This window comes from Bubalus bubalis, chromosome 2 (genome assembly GCF_019923935.1).
Source record: "Bubalus bubalis isolate 160015118507 breed Murrah chromosome 2, NDDB_SH_1, whole genome shotgun sequence".
Classification (NCBI taxonomy): Eukaryota; Metazoa; Chordata; class Mammalia; order Artiodactyla; family Bovidae; genus Bubalus; species Bubalus bubalis.
Genome location: NC_059158.1, coordinates 94,376,779 through 94,398,900, shown reverse-complemented (window position 1 = coordinate 94,398,900; position 22,122 = coordinate 94,376,779). Strand labels below are relative to the sequence as shown.

At 36.3% G+C, this 22,122-nt stretch overlaps 1 protein-coding gene across 3 annotated transcripts in view; it reads left to right on the top strand.

Annotated features, from left to right (window-relative positions):
• Nucleotides 1-22,122, top strand: part of GALNT13 (polypeptide N-acetylgalactosaminyltransferase 13) — a 962,305-nt gene that overhangs the window by 313,002 nt on the left and 627,181 nt on the right. For all 3 annotated transcript variants that reach the window (XM_044935208.2, XM_044935203.2, XM_045164100.1), the window contains one exon: nucleotides 16,878-16,948. The gene's annotated coding sequence lies outside the window, so the exon portion shown is untranslated. The remainder of the gene's footprint in view (nucleotides 1-16,877; nucleotides 16,949-22,122) is intronic.

The window sequence follows — 22,122 nt, the reverse complement described above, 5'->3', positions numbered from 1 at the left end:
CAGAAATATTTAAAAATATGATTGATTTTGCAGTACATTTTTTGTAGTTCTTTTTTTAAATTAGAGGATGATTACTTTACAATATTGTGATTGTTTTTGCCATATATCAACATGAATTGGTATTAGGTATACATATGTCCCCTCCCTCTTGAACCCTCCTCCCACCTCCCTCCCCACTGACTAATACTAAATCAAAGATATACTGTTTCCTTTCAGAGGACAGGACTGATGCCCACCAAATATGTGTATACATGTGTGTGTGCGTGCACATGTTCCCCAAAGGGTTTCTACTGAAAGCTGAGTTTTTATTTTTATGTGTTTCTTAGGTATTTATCTATTTTTTAATGGGAGAAGACTCTTGAGAGTCCATCCCTTGGACTGCAAGGAGATCCAACCTGTCAATCCTAAAGGAAATCAGTCCTGAATATTCATTGGAAGGACTGATGCTGAAGCTGAAACTCCAATACTTTGGTTACCTGATGTGAAAAATTGACTCATTAGAAAAGACCCTGATGCTGGGAAAGATCGAAGTTGGGAGGAGAAGGGGCCAACAGAGGATGAGATGGATGGCATCACTGATGCAATGGACATGAGTTTGAGTAGGCTCCAGGAGTTGGTGATGGACAGAGAAGCTTGGCGTGCTACAGTCCATGGGGTCACAAAGAGTCAGACATGACTGAGTGACTGAACTGATGGTTGATTTAGTGGCTTCCCAGGTGGCGCTAGTGGTAAAGAACCTGATTGCCAATACAGGTAGATGTAAGAGACGGAGGTTCAATCCCTGGGTCTGGAAGATCCCCTGGAGGAGTGCAGACATACAGATATGTACAGCAGCCCACTCCAGTATTCTTGCATGGAGAATTCTCATGGTCAGAGGAGCCTGGTGGGCTACAGTCCTGTGGGTCACACAGAGTAGGACATGACTGAACAACCATGTCCTACTCATGACTAAGCACTGGAGTACTACCATGGTTGATTTATAGAATTGTGTTAGTTTCAAGTGTTACAGCAAAGTGATTTAGCTATACTTGCATATATATGTCTACACATACATATTATTTTTCAGGTTCTTTTCCATTGTAGGTTATTATACAATATTGAATATAATTTCTTGTGCTATACAGTAAGTCATTGCTTACTATGCAGTAGTGTGTATCTGTTATATAGTAGTGTATATTTGTTAATCCCAAACTCCTAATTCACCCCTCTGCACTCTTCCCTGGGCTTCTCTGGTGGCTCAACTGGTAAAGGGTCCTCCTGCAGTGTGGGAGACCTGGGTTCGATCCCTGGGTTGGGAAGTTCCCCTGGAGAAGAGAAAGGCTACCCACTCCAGTATTCTGGCCTGGAGAATTCTATGGACTGTATCGTCCATGGGGTTGCAAAGAGTCAGACACGACTGAGCAACTTTCTTTCACACCCTTCTCCTCTGGTAATGATAAGTTTGCTTTCTATGTCTGAGGTTATGTTTGTTTTGTAAATAAGTTCATTTGTATCACTTTTTTATATTCCACATAAATATAAGTGATATCATATAATACTTGTTTTTCTCTGTAAGACTGACTTTACTTAGTATGATAATCTCTGAATCCATCTATGCTGCTGCAAATGGCAATATTCCATTCCTTTTTATGCCCGAGTAATATTCCAATGTGTATATCTACCATGTTATCTTTATTTATTCCTTTCCTAATGGACACTTAGGTTGCTTGCATGTCTTGGCTATTTTATAAACAGTGCTGCTATGCACACTGGGGTATATATATCTTTTCCAATTAAAGTTTTCATATTTTCTGGATATATACCCTAGAGTGGGAGTGCTGGATCATATGGTAACTCTATTTTTGTTTTTTTAAGGAAACTCCATACTGTTTTCCACAGTGACTGCACCAGTTAACATTGCCATCAACAGTATCGGGGGATTCCCTTTTCTCCACACCTTCTCCAGCATTTATCATTTGTAGACTCTTTGATGATGGCCATCCTGACAAGTGTGAAGTGGTACCTCATTGTAGTTTTTTTTGCATTTCTCTAACACCTAGTGATGTTGAACATCTTTTCATGTGCCTCTTGGCCATCTGTATGTTTTCTTTGGAGAAATGACTTATTTAGTCTCCTGCCCATTTTTTGATTGGTTTGTTTGTTTGCTATTGAGCTATATGAATAGTTTATTTATTTTGGAAATTAAGCTATCATCAGTAGCACCATTTGCAAATATTTTCTCCAATTCCATAGGTTGTCTTTTCACTTTGTTTATGATTTCCTTTGCTATACAAAAGGTTATAAGTTTGATTAGGTTCCATTTGTTTATTTTTGTTTTTATTTCTTTTGCCTTGGTAGAATGATCTAAGAAAATAGTGTTGTGATTTATGTCAGAGAATAGTTTGCCTATGTTCTATCTAGGATGTGTATGTTGTCATGTATTATGTTTAAGTCTTCAAGCCATTTCGAGTTTATTTTTGCATATTGTGTGAAGGAGTGCTCTAACTTCTTTGATTTACATGATTTAAATTGATTTAAATATGATTTACATGTTGCTGTCCAGTTTTCTTCAGGGTATTTTTTTATATATATATATAACATTCTTTTTTTTAATTTAATTTTATTTTTTAACTTTACAATAAAAGTGTGAATCTTCACAATCTCTTGGGTATTGCTCAGATTACTTCTTTTATGATAATGCAGATTTATTCTTGACTTTGAGTTGTTTTATTAACTTTTGAGTCATTTTGACCATTTTTTGGACCATATTAAGTTTTGGTTCAGCTTTTTTTTATGTCCCTATCTAAAACCTTATCTTCAGTATAACTTTCTTTTCAGTCTTAATTTAATGGTTTTGAGTTTTTAGCCAACCTTCAATTTAGAAATTTTATGAATTCCTGTCTTTTTGCTGATACCCATAGATAGAGCTCCCTTTGCAGAGCCAAGTAAGTTTATCAAAATGGCCTGACACCAACACCATCAACTCTTCCCTTTTACTGTTCTTGCTCCTCTTCACAGTAATACCCCTAAAACTCCATCATTTAGTCATTTTTAGCTGATTTATTTTTTTGTCCTCTATTTTAATAGTATATGTATTTGCTGCTTGCCAAAGAAAAAAATATGTGATTTTAGTCATTTTACACATCTGTGTTTTATTTAAGTGAAGATGAAAGTCCCTAAGTCATGTCCAACTCTTTGCAAGCCCATGGACTTATACAGTCCGTGGAATTCTCCAGGCCAGAATACTTGAGTGGGTAGCCATTCCTTCTCCAGGGGATCTTCCCAACTCAGAGATTGAACCCAGGTCTCCTGCATTGAAAACAAATTCTCTACCAGTTGAGCCAGCAGGGAAGCCCAAGAATACTGGAGTGGGTAGCCTATCTCTTCTATACCGGATCTTCCCAACTAAGCAATTGAACCAGTGTCTCCTGCATTGCAGGCAGATTCTTTACCAGCTGAAGTACCAGGGAAGCCCTTCTAAATAGCCATGTGCTTTTAATTTGCCAAAGGACTACATCTCACAATAACTTGATGTATAAAGTTGTGGGCCAGCAAAATATTACCACATTTTAATACAGAAGCATACTTCCTTGGTGCGTGAAGTGATTCCTACTTAAGTAGTCAATATATATAATCAGTTAATAAATAGGGCTAGTGGTTTGGGGATCTACTTGGTTTAGGGCACTATGTAAATGCAAGATCAGCGACATGTACACGTTGGTATATTTAAAATGGAAAACCAACAGGGACCTACTGTATAACACAGGAAAGTCTGCTCAATGTTATGTAGCAACCTGGATGGAAGGGGAGTTGGGGGAGAATTGATACATGTAAATGTATGGTTGCATTGCTCTGTTGTGAACCTGAAACTATCACAATACTGTTAATTGGCTATACTTTAGTATAAAATAAAAAGATAAGACAAAAAAACCCCAAAATAAATGAATACAAGATCAAGTGCTTCCAAAGTCTCATTAACAGACACATACTTACAAATGAGTTTTTAGCAATGGGTTCTTGTGAAACCCTGGGGGTCCATGTGGTGAGAGCCCTTTTTCTTTTGTCTGCCCTACTGCTTTCTTTCTGTCATGTCTCTTCCTTACTGAAGTCTCATACTGTTAAAGAGAGGATTTTCCTTATTCCTGCTTCTGGGGATTATACCTCATTCAAAATGAACAACATCTGCAAACTAGAGCTACATATTTTCATAAGGCTAAGCCATTCTGTCAAAAAAAAGGGCCTCTTATGCCATGAAAAATATAAATGTCATCTTTCTATATGAACAATATTACAAATTTATGAATAAGAAGCACATTTCTACATGTTATCCTGTAGAGTTTTTACTTTTTATTCTGTGTCTTTCAGCAAATTCATCCACACTGTATTATCTGTGGCTGTATTTTACAGGAAAATGTGTGCCTTTACCACTGTGCAGGGGCTTCAAGGACAGTGGGTTTCTTCAGTGTCTAAAGCTCTTATCTGATGATATGCTTGGCTGATTGCCATCAAGCAAGCCGTTCAGAGGACTTAAGAATTCAGATTTCACGCAGCGTGCGTCAGTCTCAGGGATAAAATTGAAACTTCTTCACATGTTACTCTCTCAGTACAGGTTCACACCTTCAAGTCATAAGAAATTTCATGAATGCCTACCTTTTTGAAAGGTAGATCCACATATAGGTCCATGCATATATAGATCTCTCTAGTCAGGGCCATGTGGCCCAGTACCAACACCAACAACAGTACAAGGGAAGGAAGGAAAGAAAAGGAACTTGTGTCTCTAGATTGGTGCAGTGTTGTGGTTGACCTCTTCCTCCCTTCAAGCAGCTGCAGTTCTGTGGCTTTTTGTGCCTCAGACTTCTTGTGTGACCTTGGCTTACAGTGATGTCCAGTCTGAACAGGGTAAAAATTTCCATTTTCCTCCCAGCCGGTTTCAGGTGTGAGATCATGTCACTGAAATTTATCCTCTGACATTCGGCTCCATTTCCCCTTGAAATGGAACTGATCAAGGAGTTGTCCCACTCATTATTGATACTCATGAAGCATTTAATATAAGTACCTACATTTTTGTCAGTTTCTTCAGTTTAATAAATCCTTTCTTTTATCTTCCCAAATTGTAGATGTATATCTACATCCATCTGTCTTTAAAAGATTATAAAATCCACGAAGGCAGTCCAACATGGTTTTTTTTTATGCTGTACCTAGCAAAATGTCCTACACAATTATGTCTTTCCTACACACATTAATTAGATTGCACATGTACAGATAGGTCCCCTAGGCCTTCCAAAGCCAGAGATGCTACTTTGGAAAATGATGCAGGCCAAAAAGGATTTAGGTCAGTCAAATTTTTATCTGGCTCTCCCAGAAGGATAGTTGAAAATGCCTTTCTGCTGTGCTCTATTAATCTCTTCCTTGTGATTTTTTTCCTTCTCACATTCCATTGTCAGCTCATCAGAGACTGTGGATTTCCTGTACTTCTTATCAAGCTCATTGGGTGTTTGAAATGGCAACGTCTTTGTGATATTCACCAGAGTGGCCCAAGAGTTCTTCCACATATGTCATTAAAAAAAAAAAATTATCTGCAATGTGTTCCCTTTGCAAGAGGCATAAGTCACAGAGTTTAAGATGGAATGGGATCTTGAAGGGTGATCCTGTCAGCCCACCCTCCCTCAGTCGAGGCTATGCCTAATCTAAACCCAAAGCTGACATGTTTCTTTAAAATAAATTTACTCCACATTGTATAGTCCATTACCTACTCCACATCGTCGGTAGAGGGATCTCACTAAAAATAGTTCTGGGCATGTAACTCCTGGGTATAAAAACCTTTGAAAGCCCTACTGGTTAAATTTCAAAATTTTCAGCATGTCATTCAAGACTCTATAGAAATCTATCCCAGTGAGCTCACTTCTCATTTATTACCCTCTCCTGATCTATTTTAAGAATTCACTGTATTACTTTGTTACCTAGGCATGGTATAGATATCTATGACTATTTCTTTGCTTTTACTGTTCTGTAGCCTTGAAATACTTATCTTTTCATTTCAAGGATCAGCTTAAATTCTACCTCTTTTTAAAGGATTTTCCCAAATTTCCAAGGCAGAAGCTTTATATTGCTTTTTCCAGTTTCCATAGTGCTTTGTTTCTTTTTTTTTTTTTTTACTCTTTTTTTTAAATTTTATTTTATTTTTAAACTTTACATAACTGTATTAGTTTTGCCAAATATCAAAATGAACCCACCACAGGTGTACATGTGTTCCCCATCCTGAACCCTCCTCCCTCCTCCCTCCCCATTCCATCCCTCTGGGTCGTCCCAGTGGCATTGAAACATGTAAAATATCTTGTATGAAACGAGTTGCCAGTCCAGGTTCGATGCACGATACTGGATGCTTGGGGCTGGTGCACTGGGACGACCCAGAGTGCTTTGTTTCTATTGCTGTTGCTAACTTACACCATGTTGTCTTAGTTGTATCCTCCTCTGTCTCCCACTTTAAATTATAATCTTTTTCACAGTGGAGGCATCACATTCCTCATTGTTCCCTGGAGGCCTACCAAAGTCCATAATATAGCTAGTTATTCAATAAATGTCTTGAAAAATTGTTAAATATTGATTCAGTAGGAGAAAGGGCTGTGAATTTAATGATACTCTATTGAATGAATCTTTGTGACACTTCTCATGTCTGTTTCTAGAATATGATAAGGATATAAAATATTAGCTAGTCCAAATATATTTATATAATATAATCTAGTCCAAAGTTAATCACTGCAAATTTATCAAAAGTGTGGGTTTAAAAGGGTATTTAAAAAACTTTTAATTCCAGCAACCAGTAGAACTTGAAGTCCCTTTCAGCGTTTCTGGAGAATGAACCTTCAACTTCTTCTTTCACTCTTCATTTGACCCTTTTTTGGGAAGCCCATTCTATTTTGTCATTCTTTGCAATAAGGCATTTTCCTTATTCTGAGCTTAAATTTGATTCCTTGTGATTTTTCTCATTGGTCTTACTGATCTTCCTTCTCCTTTGGGAGAGCACAGACAGCAAATTTAAACTGTTTTCCACATTGTCAGTTCTTCACATAGGAACAGCATTCAGATTTATGTTGTATGTTCAGTTTTACAGGTTGAGTGGCCCTAAATCACACTGTGTGTGTGTATGTGCATATAAATACATATACATATATACACATGTTTCATATATGTAATTAACTCCTGTGTTAGTGCACAACCAGCCAGAAAACAGTTGAAAGTCATTTTAACTGGATATAAGATAACTTGCATAGATAGATGTAGAGATAGAGACAGAAAAGTAGATTACCGTATAAACAATTCACATTCTGGTCAATGTGTATTTATATATATATAATTTTAGATTTTACATAGATAAAAGGTGCTAGATATTACATTATACTTCTAGATTTTGAATTCCAAGATAATCATATTTTTTGGTTATTTTATTGCCATGCAAGAAATTATCCATAAATTTAGTGGCTTAAACAAAGCCACCGTAATCTCTCATAGTTCTGTGGGTTAATGGGGCTCAGCTGGGAGATCCTCACTTGGGAGCTCTCCTGTAGCTGCCATCAAGTGGTGTCTGGGACTGGAGTCATCTAAAAGCTGAATGAACGGGATGCCACATGTGAGTATCCTTTACTCACATGTCCTATGCCTTGTGCTTCTCAGCATGTCTGGCCTCTCCAGCAGAGTGACCTGAAATTTTTCCATGGCAACTGAGCGTGCCAGGAGGCAGAAGACAGAAGAGGCTAGGCCAGTTAAGAGTTACTCCTGGACTGGAACCCTGTTGCTTCCAACATAGCCTCTTGGTCAAAGAAGTCCTAGCCTCTGCTCAGATTCCAGGAGGGAAAGAAATAACTTCGTCTTTTGATGGGTAAATGTCAAGGTCATGTTACAGAAGTCCATGCAGGATGGTCATCTTTGGAAGATCCAACCTGCCACACCCTATGTTTGGAAGATATAGTGAAGATAAAGATGCAATTTCAATCAGTTTTTATTGTCAGAAGAAGTAAATACAAATGTGGTACATTTAAACAATGGTATAAAACATGAAGAAAGCACCAAAATTGACCATAAAACAATAGAAAGCTAACTCACATCTTCTACCTGAAGTTCATCACATATGTACACCACATTTCTAATTGAATCTCATGATTTGAAAGATCTCAGTTTTAAATTTAGGCTCAAAAGAATCTTCACTTAAAAAAAGAGAAATAACTAGTATCAGATAACTAGACTATTTAATCTTTAGTTTCTGGAAATTCATCTCTGGTATATAATATAATCTCTTCTGCTACTGTTAAAACAAATTTTTTACTTGGAATCTAACTCTAAAAATAATCCTTCATACAATTAAACAAAACTAAACTACTAGATATTTCCTTTTATGAAATATAGATTTTTCTATTTGAGCCATTTTAAATATTTTTAATTTCCTGAATGTTAATTTTTTCTATTTCTCTCCTCTGAATTCCTTTGAATTTTTCTTCATTTTAATTTTTGCTTGACATATAAACCCTAATATCTGCTATTAATAATTTATCCTGGTCAAATAATCATTAAACCCATGACATAGAAACAAGCCATATTTACAATAGAAAATGTACAAGGCATTGGCTTAGGGCTCTTAAGGGCCAATGAAAATGGGGAGACAGAGAGAACACATTAGAGAAGACTTTAGAAGTTATAGATCAATCAGCTTGCTTTGATATCTAGGAAAATAGGGGAATAAATCAAAGAGACATTTGATTTTTCATACACCTCAAAGAGGAGAACAAATGTGGGTAACAACCAACATTGCTCTGAAAGTATTAAATCACTGAGTTCATCTAATTTTATTCTCTGACATCATGACAGGACTTAAATATGAAGGGAAACAAAAGAATTCATATATCTTCACTTCAGCAAGGTTTAATTTTTATCTCATATGATGTTCTCATCAGCCAGTTAAGAAAATGTAGTCTTGAGTAAAGGAAGGCATGGTTTGTTTTGTCATTGAATCAGTGACCTGCCAGTGCAGACCAGTTGAAACTCTCGAAGGGATTGATTGGATATTTATAATGAATAATATTTGTATTAATCTCCAGAATTTAATAATATAAAATATGAAGCCTATGGATTAGGAAAGTTAAATCTATATGAATTTGCAAGAATACAAAGTATAGATAGGAAAAAAAGTGGCTGAAGTATCTTGAAGTTTGATGAAAACCTCCAATTAAAGTGGCACTTAACATGCTAATATCTAATGTAGTAAAAATGTAAATGGTAATATCTAGGCATACTGACACAATGTTGCTATAAATTAAAAATGAGACTTGGTAGAGGGCTTGGATTATCCAAAGCCGTCTGTAGCATTTCCTGTCTGCTTGCATCACTTGTCATGTAGTAATCAATACTCTGGTATGTTTTCAGTTACAAGACTGTAACACATTTTCATCTATTTTCTTCTTTAGGTCCTGTAAAACATTTAACTCTTTGCAAGAAAATAGGAAGTGTTAATTTCTCAAAAAAAAAAAAATAGCTCTTTTACTAAAGTTGTTCTGTTTCCATGCTTTTCCATTTAAACAGTTTTATTTCAATGTCATATTTTTGGATAACCTCTTTGAAGATATTTTAAAAGGTAAACTCAACATTGGTGACAACAAGAATGCATAAAACTCAATTCAGGACATGACAATATGAAGACCTAAGGGCCAAATCAGGCAGCAAACACTATGTCATGGCTGCAAATGGATGCAGTGACTGTAAAAATATAAACTGGTTGTGGGGTTGCTCAAATATGAAAATTGTGTGCATCTGTGTTAATAAGATACAGTTAGGCAAATTTTAAAAACCTCATGCTATTTGATCCAGGAATTTCCTACTGGATATTTTATCCTGAGGAAACAATCTTGCTGTGGCAGAAGATATATTCAGAAGGAATTTCACAGTGGTTTTTATTTTTTGGTAGCTGATATTTGATAACAAGTTATAGATCTTTAAATGATGGCATGTATGGGATGCCAATCAGTAAAATTATTTTGCATTATAACAATAAACATAATATTGAAGAAATGAAGGAAAAAATAACCTAATTATGAAAGAATTTATATTGTACAATTCTTTAAATAATGGTTTGGAAATAAAAATAGTAAATATATTGTTTGAAATTAAATATGTTGTTTTAGGAATTAAGGGAGATTTTTATTTATGTTTTATTTTTTGGAATTTTAAAAATGGAAGTTGATAATTCTGATTAAGGAAAAATAGCTATATAAGGAGAAAAACCACTGATGAACTTTAAGGACTGTTTGATAATCTTTTCTTAATTGCTGATAAATTTTATTTGTGAATGTCACTTCATTATTTAACTTTACATTGCTGTATTCACAGACTATAGTATTATTTGTATGGTTTATTTAAAAGTCCAAAGCTACGTTCCATATTTACTTTCATTCTCCTTTATTTTATGGATTTAATATGCTTATATAAATATGTTATTAAAATATAATATCTTTGATTTAAATATCTGCATCAGATCAGATCAGATCAGTCCCTCAGTCGTGTCCGACTCTTTGCGACCCCATGAATCACAGCACGCCAGGCCTCCCTGTCCATCACCAACTCCTGGAGTTCACTCAGACTCACGTGCATCGAGTCAGTGATGCCATCCAGCCATCTCATCCTCTGTCGTCCCCTTCTCCTCCTGCCCTCAATCCCTCCCAGCATCAGAGTCTTTTCCAATGAGTCAACTCATCGCATGAGGTGGCCAAAGTACTGGAGTTTCAGCTTTAGCATCATTCCTTCCAAAGAATTCCCAGGGCTGATCTCCTTCAGAATGGACTGGTTGGATCTCCTTGCAGTCCAAGGGACTGTCAAGAGTCTTCTCCAACACCACAGTTCAAAAGCATCAATTCTTCGGCGCTCAGCCTTCTTCACAGTCCAACTCTCACATCCATACATGACCACAGGAAAAACCATAGCCTTGACTAGACGAACCTTTGTTGGCAAAGTAATGTCTCTGCTTTTGAATATGCTATCTAGGTTGGTCATAATTTTCCTTCCAAGGAGTAAGCGTCTTTTAATTTCATGGCTGCAGTCACTATCTGCAGTGATTTTGGAGTCCAGAAAAATAAAGTCTGACACTGTTTCCACTGTTTCACCATCTATTTCCCATGAAGTGGTGAGACTGGATGCCATGATCTTCGTTTTCTGAATGTTGAGCTTTAAGCCAACTTTTTAACTCTCCACTTTCACTTTCATCAGGAGGCTTTTGAGTTCCTCTTCACTTTCTGCCATAAGGGTGGTGTTATCTGCATATCTGAGGTTATTGATATTTCTCCCAGCAATCTTGATTCCAGCTTGTGTTTCTTCCAGTCCAGGGTTTCTCATGATGTACTCTGCATATAAGTTAAATAAACAGGGTGACAATATACAGCCTTGACGTGCTCCTTTTCCTATTTGGAACCAGTCTGTTGTTCCATGTCCAGTTCTAACTGTTGCTACCTGACCTGCATACAAATTTCTCAAGAGGCAGATCAGGTGGTCTGGTATTCCCATCTCTTGAAGAATTTTCCACAGTTTATTGTGATTCACACAGTCAAAGGCTTTGACATAGTCAATAAAGCAGAAATAAATGTTTTTCTGGAACTCTCTTGCTTTTTCTATGATCCAGCAGATGTTGGCAATTTGATCTCTGGTTCCTCTGCCTTTTCTAAAACCAGCTTGAACATCAGGAAGTTCACGGTTCACATATTGCTCCAGTCTGGCTTGGAGAATTTGAGAATTACTTTACTAGCGTGTGAAATGAGTGCAATTGTGTGGTAGTTTGAGCATTCTTTGGCATTGCCTTTCTTTGGGATTGGAATGAAAACTGACCTTTTCCAGTCCTGTGGCCACTTCTGAGTTTTCCAAATTTGCTGGCATATTGACTGCAGCACTTTCACAGCTGTATAAATTATACTTACACCTATATAAAATAGAGAAGACTGTATTTATATACTATATATATCAGTTCACTTCAGTTCAGGTGCTCAGTCGTGTCCGACTTTTTGCAACCCCATGGACTGCATGCCAGGCTTCCCTGTCCATCACCAACTCCCTGAGCTTGCTCAAACACATGTCCATCACATCGGTGATACCATCCAACCATCTCATCTCATATATATATGGAGTTTTGTTATTTTAGTTGTCCAAGAACATTGAACAATGATGCTGATTTGTTTTTTAACTTCTTAATGTTTTTCTTGATTTGAAACACTTCACAGATTATCTCTTTGGCTATTTTTCTGTGATTCCAAAATATCTCAATGAAAGCAAGACATTTATTTATTTCTACCTATTTTCCCTAATTTACAATTTTGGTATAGCTTCAAACACACAGAGAATTTGTAATTATTATACTTAAGAACCCTGATTACTCTCTGTCCAGATTTGTTATTTACATTCTACCCCTGTGATTTATTATTTCTGCCTGTTCTTTCTCTCTCCATATATGTTTATATATATATACACACACACACACCTGTGTATGCATTCTATAATTGAATAATTATATATGCATATGTATGCGTACATATAGAAAATATTGCCCTGAATCTTTTGAGAATAAGTTATAGACATCATGCTTCTTTTTTATTTTTATTCATTTATTTTTAAAATTAATTTATTTTAATTGGAGGATAATTACTTTACACTATTGTGATGGTTTTGCCATAAAGCAACATGAATCAGATCCAGGTATACATGTGTCCTCCGTATCCTGACCCCCACCCACCTCCCTCTCCACCCTGTCTCTCTGGGTTGTCCCAGAGTGCCTGCTTTGCATGCTTCTTTACTTGAAGTACTTTAGTGTGTATTTCCTAAGAATAAGTACATTTTCCTATATAACTATAGTACAATTTTAACCATTAAGAATATCATTTTAGCAAAATGCTGTCATGTATTAATAACTCACAGAACCTCTAGGATCACACGTGTATTTGGTTGTTATGTCTTTTTTAAACTTCAGTTTTTAATGACTTTGATGAGTTCAGGTCAGATATTTTTAGACTTTCGTCAGTTTGCATTGGCCTGATATTTCCTAATGATTGATTCAGTTTGCACATTTTTGGCAGACATACCACAGAAATCACGTTGTGTCCTTCTCAAGTGCATCATACTTGAAGACTTGTTTTGTGGGTTTGTTCCATTTTGATGATTTTTCCTTGATCATTTATTTAAGGTGGTCTTGTTTCTCCATTGAAGGTTACTGTTTTCTCTATTGTAATTAATAAGTGATTTGGGGGAAGATACTTTAAGACTATGGAAATATCCTGTTTGTCAACACCCTTTCACCTACAAGTGCTAATCCAGAGATATTTTCCTGACTTAATCAGTTAATTATAATAATATTAATAATATGTGTTTAATGTTGATTTTCTAACTCTAAGGTGTATTCTGTGCAAGGAAAGAGTTTTCCAATTCTCCCTTATATACTTTATTCATGTATTTTATTTATAATTTATATTCTATAATGAAGTTTAATTCTTTATGATAATTATTTATTCTGGTTTTCCAACTTCCCAGATTTAACTTGTGAGAATTTCTTTAAGCTGAGGCTAGGGTCCTTTTGAAATAGCCCTATCATTTATTTTTTTCTATTTTTTTGGCTGCTCTGCACATGGCATGTGGGATTTTAGTTCCCTCACCAGTGATCAAATGCATGCCCCCTGCAGTGGAAGCGTGGTGTATTAGTGACTGGACCGCCAGGAAAATCCCAGCCCCACCATTTCAAAATGCCTTAATCCTCCCTGAGGAAAAAACAAACAAAAATAGGCATCACCTTGAATTCTGTATCTTTTTAAATATTCTCCCTATCTTTGTGTTCTAATATGTCAGGATAGTTTTTCAACACTATCAGAGTTTCAGTGGACTTTCAGCTGGTGAATTTTATGTCACTCTTAGGACCTTTGTTTTCTTTGCCTCTCTCCCTCAGTTTCTAGACCCTTTAGATCACTGTAATGCAGCTTGAAAGATACTTCTGTTAGAAATTGGTGTTTAATTTTGTTTACTGGTAATCTGACATTTTTATTGTCCTCCAACTTCTAGTTATGCTGAAGGCCTAGAATTTGTGTGTTTTTACTTGTTTTTGTTGGCTATATATTTTACAGTATGTGTGGAAAGTTTCAGATTTAGGTGGCTATTATTACCACAACTACCTCAAATTCCAGGCCCATATTTTTTAAGCATTCCACAAAACATATTGGTATTTTAAGTTATTTGCCATATGCCATGATGTAACCAGACTTTGTGGACTGCATTGCTTTACCTTTAGCGGTCATCGTTCTCTTAACCTAGATTATTTAAATTGAAGGCTTTTTTCTTTATTATTGTAATTATTTTATTGAATAGCACACCTCTCAACCTAGGAGTTGTCTCTCTGAAAAATGTGTCCACTGTAAACAAAAAAATTATGATTTGAGATGATTGAAACTTATGATTATGTACCAGCCAATTGTATTTTAAAAATTTCTCCTTTAGATTTAAGAATTATCAGCTATGTATTTAAATACCTGACTTTTAAAAATGTATATGTAGGTAGAAATAAGGTATCTAATCAATAACATCTGATTATGATAATATCGTGAAATGTAGTTAGAAACAGTCACTTAAACTAATGAAATATGCTCTTGGAACATACTTAATGTCATTCTTTCAGTTTCACTGCAAAGAGATCTGATCATAGTTGGTAGGTAAGGGGGGTTTGGATCAGGAGTAAAACATTCTGATGCTTGAAAATTGCAGAGTAGGAGAGAGTTTGCAAATTAGGAATTAGATGAGTGCAGGAGGCATGTCTCATGCGAGAACAGCAATCATTTTTCTGCTCTCTGGAAGCTGTGAACCCAGACTTAAGATATATTTGCTCTTTCAAAAAAAAGATAGAATTAGGACTCATGAGAAATTGCTTGCTTTTGAACATTTTTTAATATTTTAAAATCATGGTGTAGAAATTTTAAAAAAATTGCAGTACACCAGTTTTGGTTGTTATGCCCCAGTTTGCAGCTTCTGCCCTGCATGAGGTGTAGGGACTAGTAGGTGTTGTAGTGAGAAGAAATTGAGGTTGAAAGTGGCTGGCTCTACGCCCAGGATCACTGCTTCTTAGCTGTGTCAAATTGGGCAAGTCATGGGATTAAGGTTAGTTTGAATTTTCTTGCCTAGGAGGATGACTATGCTACAGCATGAAGGAATACACAAATCTGCCAGTTGTTATAACTTTGTAATTCTATTGAAACAATATGTCAATGGGAGTTTGTATTAGTCTCTTCTATTTAAACTCTGAGTTTTAAACTTAGAAAAATGAAATTTATAAAAATACAGGGTTTCATAAAATTTCTTGATTTACTTTTGACATTTACCTATGAACTCAGTAACTATCGCTCAGTTCAGTTCAGTTCAGTTCAGTCGCTCAGTCATGTCCGACTCTTTGCCACCCCATGAATCGCAGCACACCAGGCTCCCTGTCCATCACCAACTGAGACTCATGTCCATTGAGTCAGTGATGCCATCCAGCCATCTCATCCTCTGTCGTCCCCTTCTCCTCCTGCCCCCAATCCTTCCCAGCAGCAGAGTCTTTTCCAATGAGTCAACTCTTCGCATGAGGTGGCCAAAGTACTGGAGTTTCAGCTTTAGCATCATTCCTTCCAAAGAAATCCCAGGGCTGATCTCCTTCAGAATGGACTGGTTGGATCTCCTTGCAGTCCAAGGGACTCTCAAGAGTCTTCTCCAACACCACAGTTCAAAAGCATCTTTTGAACTATCTCTAGTTTCATCTTATTTGAGAAGCTCCCTGTTGAACATTAGTACAATCATTCGTTCCTGTGCAAGGCAGAGGCCAGTGCCATCCTCTTGTCTTTCACACACTAGAAGATCGATTAATTAGATGTTCTACTTGTAATGCCTGTTCTGCTTGTTGAACTGTTGATTTGCTAAGCCAGTGTTTCTGCTTCCTCCTACAAAGCACCAAATCTCTGGGCAGAAATTCTACTAGCTGCTAAGAACTAATGTCTCTCTAAAGATGCTTGCTACTTAATTTTTATTTGTATTGTCTATTATGTGTTTGAACTGTCGGAAACAACACATTGTACTTTGAAGGGTTACTTTAATTATCATTAAGTTGTGTTTTGTTTTATTTCATTTGCACAGTTCTTTTATAAAACAAAACAGCATACCCAGAAGCATAAAATTCACTTAAGTTTTGAAATATTTTGTACTTCGAAATTACTGTGTTTTCCCATACATCTTTCTTTAAACAAACACGTTAACTAATGAAATCTGATTAAATAACTTTCTCCTTATAATTGGCTTTCTGAAAAAAAAAAATAAATAAATGTTTGTTTATTTTTGTGAGGTGTGCAAGTGGCATGTCTGTGCTTTTCTCAGTACATAGTTTTCAATTAGAATTGAAGCACATTTACAAAGTGGATCAGTGTAATTCTCAGAATAAATCAAGCAAAATTCTCCTCTGACTCAGGGATTTTCATGTATTAGACAGAAGTACATTTTCAAAAGTTGAATTATGTAACAACCACCTAAAAACTCCAACTAAATTCACTTACAAATACCTCATATTTTTGAATTGCTCTTACGTTATTCTGCCTCATTCTGGAGGCCTGTGGTTCTTACACGGATTTTGACAGTCCACATGCAGACTCATCTCAAGAGTGTCCTACTTGACTGATGTGTAGGAAGATTTGCATATAGTTGGGAACATTTCTGTTCATCAGCCTACTATAATATGCTAGATGTATAATCTATAGTTTGCAAAACCTTATTTCAGTATGTTAAAATATGTGATGTCTGAATGAGTGTCGGTCTGGATTAGAGTTTCTGTGACCTTGGCAAATTGCTTACTCTTCTGTATTTCTTTCTTTTCACAGATGCATTTTGTAGGAGTATTCTGAGGATGAATGTTTGCAAATCATTCTGAAATTGCCAAGTGCCACATACAGTAAGTAATATGTATTTTTATTTTTCCACTCAATTGCAGTCATGCTGAATAAATTTGGCACACAGTCATAAAAGAATACATTTCTATTTACAGTTCTTGATATTTGTGAATACTGAGGAAAAATGTATGTAAAAGAGAAAAATTTGAGCTATTTGCTAGTCTCAATTAAGTTGCATAATTTCATGATTTCTGATGATTGATTTTACTTTTGTTCTATGTACATAACTGGTACATAATTTTTATCACTTATTATTTAAGTGATTCTTTTTCCTTTTAATAAGTTGAGAAGCATGTAGAAAAAAATTAGTGTTATTAGCCAGTGTTGCTATGGAAATTGCAATTGCTATTGAATTAAATATTTGGATTTTCTGAGGATTAAGATTGGCTATGTATCAGGCAGTTTATGTAATTTGTCTTAATTCTTCCCCAAATATTTAAAGATCACTATTCTTTTTTTTTTTTTTTTTTTTTTTTTTAATTTTATTTTATTTTTAAACTTTACATAACTGTATTAGATTTGCCAAATATCAAAATGAATCCGCCACAGGTTTACATGTGTTCCCCATCCTGAACCCTCCTCCCTCCTCCCTCCCCATTCCATCCCTCTGGGTCGTCCCAGTGCACCAGCCCCAAGCATCCAGTATCGTGCATCGAACCTGGACTGGCAACTCATTTCATACATGATATTTTACATGTTTCAATGCCATTCTCCCAAATCTTCCCACCCTCTCCCTCTCCCACAGAGTCCATAAGACTGTTCTATACATCAGTGTCTCTTTTGCTGTCTCGTACACAGGGTTATTGTTACCATCTTTCTAAATTCCATATATATGCGTTAGTATACTGTATTGGTGTTTTTCTTTCTGGCTTACTTCACTCTGTATAATAGGCTCCAGTTTCATCCACCTCATTAGAACTGATTCAAATGTATTCTTTTTAATGGCTGAATAATACTCCATTGTGTATATGCACCACAGCTTTCCCATCCATTCATCTGCTGATGGACATCTAGGTTGCCTCCATGTCCTGGCCACTATAAACAGTGCCGCGATGAACACTGGGGTACCCGTGTCTCTTTCCCTTCTGGTTTTTTCAGTGTGTATGCCCAGCAGTGGGATTGCTGGATCATAAGGCATGTCTATTTCCAGTTTTTTAAGGAATCTCCACACTGTTCTCCACAGTGGCTGTACTAGTTTGCATTCCCACCAACAGTGTAAGAGGGTTCCCTTTTCTCCACACCCTCTCCAGCATTTATTACTTGTAGACTTTTGGATTGCAGCCATTCTGACTGGCGTGAAATGGTACCTCATAGTGGTTTTGATTTGCATTTCTCTGATAATGAGTGATGCTGAGCATCTTTTCATGTGTTTGTTAGCCATCTGTATGTCTTCTTTGGAGAAATGTCTATTTAGTTCTTTGGCCCATTTTTTGATTGGGTCATTTATTTTTCTGGAGTCTCCGGCCCTATCGGCCTGAAGGCGCCCGATCTCGTCTGATCTCGGAAGCTAAAGATCACTATTCTTATTCCCATTTTATAAATGAGAAAATTGAGATCCAAGATGTTTTAATACCTGCCCAGTATCTATTCAAAGTGAAGTCATTGGCTTTGATGAAAACACAGGCTTTTCAAAAAATATTACCTTCACCAATAACTTAGAAAAAGTAAAATTAATTTTAGTTAAGAGTCTGAATATTTAAGAATACAAATATTTTCTAATTATTTCTTTGGATTTTTGTTTTGTGTAAGCAATATCACAGAAGTGTTACAGATTTTTTTTTTCTTTATTATCTATCATGTCATTACTTCCATTCCAAATAATGCTTCCAATTCCTGACTTAGATTCCTTTAACTAGTAGGAAATAAGTGAAAATAACTTGATTCTGAAAGGAAGTTTATAAATCATTTAAATTATTCTTTGATGAAAAGTGTTCAGAATTAGACTTCTGAAGCTCTCTGAAAGTCCTATTTCATATACTGAGAAAAAAACATGAGTGCTCTTATATTATTATTTTAGAGTTGAAAAGAAGCATAAGATCATAGAGTCCTAGCCTCTGTGAGCTCAAATTCCTTGTTTGATGAACTGGGATAATCTGGTGTACGATTCAAAATAAAATTTTGAAAAAATGGGGAGACAATAATGGCCACATTGATATATATATGTTGTTTTGCAGTATAACTACTTTTTCAAAAAGGTGGCATAGTGTAGTATTTTAAGAATTTTGACTCTGGATTCAGACCACCTGGGTTTAAATTCTGGGTTTATCACTTATTCAGTGTTTCAGCTGTGTGACTTTGAATAAATTACTTAATGTATCTTTAAAATGGGTAAAAATTCAGTTCAGTTCAGTTCAGATGCTTAGGCGTGTCCAACTCTGTGACCCCATGATTTGCAGCACGCCAGGCCTCTCTGTCCATCACCAGCTCCCGGAGTTCACTCAAACTTATGTGCATCGAGTCAGTGATGCCATCCAGCCGTCTCATCCTCTGTCATCCCCTTCTCCTCATGCCCTCAATCCCTCCCAGCATCAGGGTCTTTTCCAATGAGTCAACTCTTCACATGAGGTGGCCAAACTATTGGAATTTCAGCTTTAGCATCAGTCCTTCCAATGAACACCCAGGGCTGATCTCCTTTAGGATAGACTGGTTGGATCTCCTTGCAGTCCAAGGGACTCTCAAGAGTCTTCTCCAACACCACAGTTCAAAAGCATCAATTCTTCAGCACCCAGCTTTCTTCACAGTCCAACTCTCACATCCATACATGACCATAGGAAAACCCATAGCCTTGACTAGACGAACCTTTGTTGGCAAAGTAATGTCTCTGCTTTTGAATATGCTATCTAGGTTGGTCATAACTTTCCTTCCAAGGAGTAAGTGTCTGTTAATTTCATTAGTGCAATCACCATCTGCAGTGATTTTGGAGCCCCCCCAAAATAAAGTCTGACACTGTTTCCACTGTTTCCCCATCTATTTCCCATGAAGTGATGGGATCAGATGCCATGATCTTAGTTTTCTGAATGTTGAGCTTTAAGCCAACTTCTTCACTCTCCTCTTTCATTTTCATCAAGAGGCTTTTTAGTTCCTCTTCACTTTCTGCCATAAGAGTGGTGTTATCTGCATATCTGAGGTTATTGATATTTCTCCCAGCAATCTTGATTCATTTTCATCAAGAGGCTTTTTAGTTCCTCTTCACTTTCTGCCATAAGAGTGGTGTCATCTGCATATCTGAGGTTATTGATATTTCTCCCAGCAATCTTGATTCCAGCTTGTGCTTCCTCCAGCCCAGTGTTTCTCATGATGTACTCTGTATATAAGTTAAATAAGCAGAGTGACAATATACAGCCTTGATGTACTCCTTTTCCTATTTGGAACCAGTCTGTTGTTCCATGTCCAGTTCTAACTGTTGCTTCCTGGCCTGTGTATAGGTTTCTCAAGAGGCAGGTCAGGTGGTCTGGTATGCCCATCTCTTTCAGAATTTTCCACAGTTTATTGTGATCCACATAGTCAAAGGCTTTGGCATAGTCAATAAAGCAGAAATAGATGTTTTTCTGGAACTCTCTTGCTTTTTTGATGATCCAGCGGATGTTGGCAATTTGATCTCTGGTAAAAATTAGGAACTACCTAATTTATGGTGAGTTTATACATGTAAAGTATAGCACGGTTCCTACTGCATAGTTAATGATCAATAAATGTACATGGTTATTACATTTGGACTGATTCATTTGGATATTTCAAGTATGTATGTTAATAAGCATCTTAACTTCATGATTATGTCATATAAAATATACAACAAATTTACTCAGTGAATACTGTCAGTTCACATGCTCAGAAGGAAACGAAACTTTAGCCTTCTTCATACACAAATCAAGATGCTTTTAGTACCTACTTTTCCTCCTTTGAACTTTTAGTGAAGAAGCAAACTATTTAGTCAAACAGAATGTATGGCCTATTCTGTGATGGTTGCAAATCTAGGCCCAAAGTGTGTTTGTGCACTCTTTGAATATGAGAGGTGGGGAGTTTTGTGTTTATGGAATCTTAAATGCTTGTTTTGAAGGAGGCCAGGCAAACTTATAGATACAGATAAAGAAAATTGTTAAAACGATTGTCAAATAATTGGGAAAATTTTCATCCAATGTTTTTTTAAAAAAATTCATGGAAACTGAAGAGCTATGGGCAAGAAAAAAAATCCATATTAAGTATCGATTCTATCCCTTGTACCTTACATTCAATATCTCAGTTAATCTAAGCAATAATATAATGAGGTAGGTATGTTATTACCTCCATTCTTCATACAAGGGAAATGCAGCACAGAAAGTTTAAATCTATCATTCATGGGAGCAAAGCTTGAGGTTGATCTAATTTTGTAATATAAATTTATTTATTTATTCGTATTGGCTGTGTTGGGTCGACAAAAAGCAAGGGCTTTTCTCTGGTTGCGGTAGCAGGGGCTACTCTTTAGTTGCAGTGCGCAGGCTTCTCACTGCAGTGGCTTCTCTCGCTGCAGAGTGGGGACTCTAAGATGCACAGACTTCAGTAGTTGTGACCCGCAGGCTCAGTAGTTGTAGCTCCTGGGCTCTAGAGCACAGGGTCTGCAGTTGTGGCCCTGTGACATGTAGGATCTTCCCAGACCAGATATTGAACCCATGTCTCTTGTATTGGCAGGTGGATTCTTACCACTGATCCACTAGGGTAGCCCTGATCTAGTTTGTTTTATTGAAGCATAATTGGCATAAACATTGTATCTGTTTCAGGTGTACAATATGATTCAATATTTGTATATATTGCAAAAGATCACCACAGTAAGTTTAGTTAACTTCTATCGCTATATATCCTTATAAATTTTTTTTTCCTGTGATAAGGACTTTTAAGATTTATTCTCTTAGCAAGTTTCAAATATGCTATAATTTTGTTAATTACAGTCACCATGCTGTACATCACATTCCCATGACGTTTTCATTTTAGAGCTGGATGTTTATACTTTTGATCCTTATCACCTGTTTCTCCCACCCCTCATCTTCTCTTCTGGCAATCACCAATCGGTTCTCAGTATCTATGAACTTGGGTTGTTTGTTTTTAAATCACACATGTAAATGAGATGATATGGTATTTATCTTTCTCTGCTTGACTTATTTCACTTAGCATAATACCCTCAAGGTCTGTTCATGCTATTGCATAT